The sequence below is a fragment of the Monopterus albus genome, unplaced genomic scaffold (assembly GCF_001952655.1).
Source record: "Monopterus albus unplaced genomic scaffold, M_albus_1.0 scaffold46.1, whole genome shotgun sequence".
NCBI lineage: Eukaryota > Metazoa > Chordata > Actinopteri > Synbranchiformes > Synbranchidae > Monopterus > Monopterus albus.
The window spans coordinates 889,451-895,086 of record NW_018127926.1 but is presented as its reverse complement, the minus strand read 5'-3'; the positions used below and the strand labels follow the sequence as shown (position 1 = coordinate 895,086).

Here is a 5,636-nt window from a genome sequence, read left to right as displayed (position 1 = left end):
TATATATATAAAATACACTGCACAATGTATTTGTTGCTTACAGTGAGTGCACCTGAAGACGTCAACTCCAGAACTTGGAGGCACGTGGCCTAAAACATTGTGGGCTCACTCTACAAGCCTCCAGACAACAATTCAGATGGTAAGTAAATTGTTCGGACTATTGTGAAATGTTGTATTAAATTCCTATTGCTGTGGATAGTTTATCAAAGTGAAATTTAACATTCCCTCAGTTTAGTAGTGCTTAAATGTGGAACCTTTTTACAAGAGTGGTGCTTTACAACCGCATAAAGACAGACAAGTTTGTTCATAAATGGGCTATTTATTATTGAAATCAAAACTTTACAAAACTCTTTGCAGCCACTCCATCCCAGCTCAGCCAACTGCTGAAGTTTTGGCCTAAGATCCCCATCTTCATCAAGGTAGAGTACCTCACATCTTCTCCAAGTTTATCCACAGTGAATTAAAAGATAATTCTCTTTGCCAGCTGTACTATCAACTTGCTGTGTTTCACTTGAGAGCAATGAAGGTCAATCACTATGTAGTTATGACAGTGTTTGCCATAAACATTACAGATAGAACACTAGACGTTTTTACTAAAGCTTCATTATCATACAGTAAGTGAAACTTACACTACAGTTCATTCTGACCCTGTGTACAAACATGGTGCATACAAATGCAGAGTGAAAGCACTAATAAAGATGTGAATATGCACACCTTACAGCTGCCGTCTTAAAACACCATGTATCAAACGAGGAAGTTTGTCAGTGGGGAAAATGGATCAGATTGGAACAAAGCATGAAGTGTTGTATGCAATTACATTGTGTTCCATATTAGTAAAAAAAAAATTGTGAATCTTCGTTACAAATTATATCAAAGCTGCTCAAACACTTTTGAAATTAGTTTGTCAGGATAAAAGAGCTGAGAAATTAGTCTGACCTGAACTTGTCAGTGCTAGTATAGTTCTCTCTCTCTCTCACTTGAACCACCACAACTTTAGAATTTGTTTTTCACCTCATCAATTCTGAATGTTAAAAGCTTACTCTAACTTAGAATAAGTTAACCAAAGTAAAAGAAGCTCTCTGCGATATATCCTTCCAGCCACTGCTGTATGATTGGTTCAACCAAAGATTTTTTTTTTCCCTCTCTTTGTTTTATTTAGGCAGTTTTCAGAGAAATAAAGGTGTCCAGTTATTCACATGAAAAAATCTCAGGCTAAAGCCTAAGTCTGGCAAGCCTTCAGATTTACAGTATATCAACTGCTTTAGAGGATGAATAAGAGCGTGTTCTGTGTGTACATTTACTGCAGAATAAGTCTTACTCGTCTTCACTCCAGCTCCCCTGCATGTCATACTCCTGTTCCAGGGTCAGTGGATCTGAGGGGGTCAGATGCTGCAGCTCAGGACACTTCATCCATTCATGATACCTGAAGAGTGTAAACAGGTGGATAAGAGACAGGGACTACAGGTTTCTACAGCTTTAACTTAATCATGCATCCAGATGCTAAAGGACTGGAGCTGGTTCTGCTGTCAGTTAAAGAGACTTCAGACTGTCAAAGGATCTAAAGCTTGTATTGACAGCTGGATAATTTCTCATAAGTTATTTCTTCACCACAAAGAGTTTTCAGATGCTCCATGACAAATGAGACTGTATGATACGATTGAAATCTCCAGAAAGCTACTAAATGGAACTTGTGATGAGATTTTATCAACATTATTATTATTAGTTGCAGACTTATTTAAAAGTCAAAATAAAACCTATCCGCTATGTTTAAACATTGTTAGTAAAGAAATGACATTCAAATGCTCATCACTAAAGATATCAGCAGAGGAAATTAAAAGAAAGTGACAGGCTTCATGTGTGTAACGACACTGATCAAGTGTTAATGCTACCTGGGCACATGGCCGAAGTTTCTCAGGCAGCGTTGAAATATCTGCTGTGCACACACTGACAAAGTTAAAATCACATTCAATTACAAACACCTTTCATCTAGATGCGCTTTTATTAGCAGATTGAAATTGCCTCAAGGTGTTTAATGTTTAGTTATAATTACAAGATCTGGAAACCAGGATCTTGTAATAGGCTAGAATATATTGGTTGCTATTCAAGAAGACATTCATCCCATAGTCACATGAGACTGAGATTGCACAGGGATCTAAATCACACTCACAAAACAATTTATAAGTGCCCTCACAGGGAAGTGAACCCTGACCTACCGTACCAAAGTCAGTAGTGTTAATCTCTGAGCCATCCACCTGCTGTATAGGAACACATATACTGGTTTCTGCTTACCAACGTGGCTTAGCAAGGGAAAGGGGGTGAGGCACACGTTTTAATTGCTTAAAACAGAAACATTAAAATGAACATGGTACCACACAAACGGTCACATGGTAAGACACACACACAGCAAAGTTAATCAAAACAGTACTTAAATGGTTTGTAGCTGTACTAAATCAATAGATGTACAAACTGTTAGTCGTCACTGTGCAACAAACAGGATGGAGACAGAAGGGGCTCTTAGACACAGAGAACTGATGTAGAGTCGGGCCCAACAACGTCTCACAAGATAAGGTTTGGAACTTGAGAGGAGGGTATTGAAAGTGGTGTGGTAGAAAAGCTACAAACAATTTAAAAAAAAAAGCAAGAGACATCAAGAATGACAATAAACTATGACAAGAATAGAAGTGAGCATGACACAGAGAAGGAAGGAAATAATGTTTTATGCAGTCTTTTTACCAAAAGTGGAACAGAATTGTTGCCTCCCAGATTCTGTCTCCACCTCTGTTTCCTTCTTCTGTTGTCTTGCTTTCTCCCCATGCCCTTATTCCCTCAATCTGTCTTCCTTTTTTAAACACCATTGTAAACTCTGTGATCCTGTCTTTCGTTTATCAGCTATAGCTTCCCCTTTTCCACTTCTACTCTCCCTCTTATCCTTATTTCTGTATTCCTATCTTTTTTCTTAGCCTCTGTTTTTCCTTCTATTTGTTTATCCCATTTTCTATCCCTGTTTTTCTTCCCCTCCCTCTATCACTCATCTCTTGAGCTCTCTCCCTTTCTTCCCTGCTGTTGCTTCCCCACTCCCTTAAGCCTGTTGTATTATTCAGGTCTTTTCTTTCTTTCCCTCTCTCTACTAGCTTAATATTTCTGTGGAGGCCATAGAAATTGACAATCCAAGTCTACCATTTATCCTGACTTGCTGTCAAACATCCTAGCAATGGCTATTCGGGGTGATGGAATGGCATTGACAGGATTGGGGAGGGCAAATGAAAAGAAAGAGAAAGGCAAAGGGTCAGAGAGTCAGAGGACATCTCTGTTTCTTTATCTCTCCTCACTGCATGGATGTCTTTTGCATCTTTTAAACAGGTACACAGCGGTGAGGCCCTGTGAAGGTGTGTCTGTGCGTATGTATATGAAGGGTGGGGGCATGTAAGATGTCCTATGAGGTTTTTCCCCTTCATGCAGTGGCTTTGTGAAAAGATTAGAAAATTCTGTCTCAGAGATTATGAATTTACTAGTTTGAGTCTCTGTGAGGGAGCAATGGTTTCAAACAATCTGGGGCTGGCCAAGCTGAAAGGGGGCAGCTATGACCTGAAATCACCTCAATGGAATGGCACATTCCTGTTATAGTAGCTAGTGTACACAACATACACATGCTGTGTTTTCATTCTTTATGGGGACTTGCATTCATTTCCTGTAGATTTATCCTTAGCCTTAACCACTACTTGCCTAACACCTATCCCTGGCGCTAATACCTAACCTTAAACCATGTTACCACCCTGAAATTCAGTGATTTCCTTGCAGGGACCAACCTCTGGTCCCTACAAGGATAGCCGAGTCCCCACAGTGTGAGTGTGTTAACAGGTTTCGGTCCCTATAATGTAAGTAATACAAAGGCACGCACAAACACAGAGTAGTGCACAAACACCCCTTGCTGCTTCAGCACCATGGCCAGTGGCAGCCTCAGCAATCTAACCAATGCCAAGAGAGGAGCTTAACTCTCAGCACCTTGGACAGTTCTCATCCAACAGCTTACGGAGCAAGTGTATGTTTGTCTGTGTGTGTGTTTGTGAAACCAGGCCATTTTCCTATAAGCTGCTATGACAGACATATATCACAGAGATGTGTTTTGTCCAACAGTTCATGCTGTACTGCCAGTGCATTGTCCCTGCTCTATAAAGCTGCTGCCTGATGTGAAATGACATTTTGGCTGTTCACATATCAGATGAGTAATGACATAATAGCATACTACCTCCATTTTGATTGGTTTTTTTATTTTTACTATACACAGTAGAGATTCCATTTTTCAGTTACTATAGAAGACTTACTTCCTTGTTTTAACTTATGTTTATATGTAATGTGGAGATTAACAGCAGTTCTGTTGTAGATGACTGTTTGATTTATCATGTAGTGCTAAATCACTGCAAACGAGAGATACAGTAGTGTACAGTATGTGATCTGACTATATCATGGCTTTATTAAATTTGATGGGCCACATACATACTGTACTTAAGGAGCTGGAGCTTTATCCACCCAACTTATATTTTACAATGTCTTGTTACTGTACAGTATAATATTGGCATATGATAAATGAAAATACTACTACTGTGCAATTGCTATATTTATGTTGTATTAGTCACTGGGATAGAGATCTTTGATCATGGTCAGCTTCATATTATCCTTAAGTCCTTAAGATTTTCATGAAATTAAAACCAATTTTTGACACTAGACGGTTTTTTTTTGCTCAAAAGATATTTTTCTATGTAGGAATTTTTATTGGTAGTAGTGTGTTCTGCCTTTCCCATGCTGGATTTAAGCACGGGGGAATTCACAGGAAACAAGGCATGCGTGTAATCCAGCGCAATGGTATCTGATTGAAAACAGCCTCACTATTTACTGTTCCTCCGCTTCACACAGGGCACAGTCATTACCTGTTTTTCCTCAGCAGATATTTCATTTTTCTAAAATAACAGCACAAGAAAGCACAGCCAGAGAGAACAGATAAATGAAGAGCTGTAGCACACAGACTGCACACTGCTAACTTTTCAGTAATGTAGGAAACTTTACTATGTCATGCTTTTCTTTGAAATACTACACATGCTGTGCAGATTGTGGTTGTGCAATAATTTTCAACAAATGTCTTTATTATTATTGTTTGGTTGCGCTGTAAATGGATGCACAAGTTGCCTTCCAGTTGAGTTTCTGACAAAGTAGCTGCAGTGTTAAACCATACTTTGTTACCCCAGTAAACACAGGTTACACCAAAACAGATTACCACTTCAGTTGTGTTGTTGTCATCATAGTTTTTGCTGACTCCACATGGTATTTCTGTAGCTGCTGTAGCTCAAAGTTTAATTATAGGTTTGAGGAGCGGATCATTAAATTTGCTGTTTCAGGCGTATGGAACTAAATGTCCACACTGTTCATATGTATCCACACAAATACAGTCAGGGAAAAAATTATTTGAACCCCAGCTGATTTTGTAAGTTTGCACACTAACAAAGAAATGATCAATCTACAATTTCAATGGTATGTTTATGTGAACAGTGAGAGACACAACAATAACAAAAAAATGCATTACAAAAAAAGTTATAAAGTAATTTGCATTTTCATGAATGAAATAAGTATTTGATCCCTTTGCA

The 5,636-nt window shown here is 38.7% G+C and overlaps 1 long non-coding RNA gene across 4 annotated transcripts in view; it reads left to right on the top strand.

The window, feature by feature from the left end:
• The window catches only part of LOC109960376 (uncharacterized), a 22,004-nt gene that overhangs the window by 3,342 nt on the left and 13,026 nt on the right, over nucleotides 1-5,636 (top strand). For all 4 annotated transcript variants that reach the window (XR_002274992.1, XR_002274991.1, XR_002274994.1 and 1 more), the window contains exons 3-4: nucleotides 44-139; nucleotides 358-419. This is a non-coding gene — a long non-coding RNA (uncharacterized LOC109960376). The remainder of the gene's footprint in view (nucleotides 1-43; nucleotides 140-357; nucleotides 420-5,636) is intronic.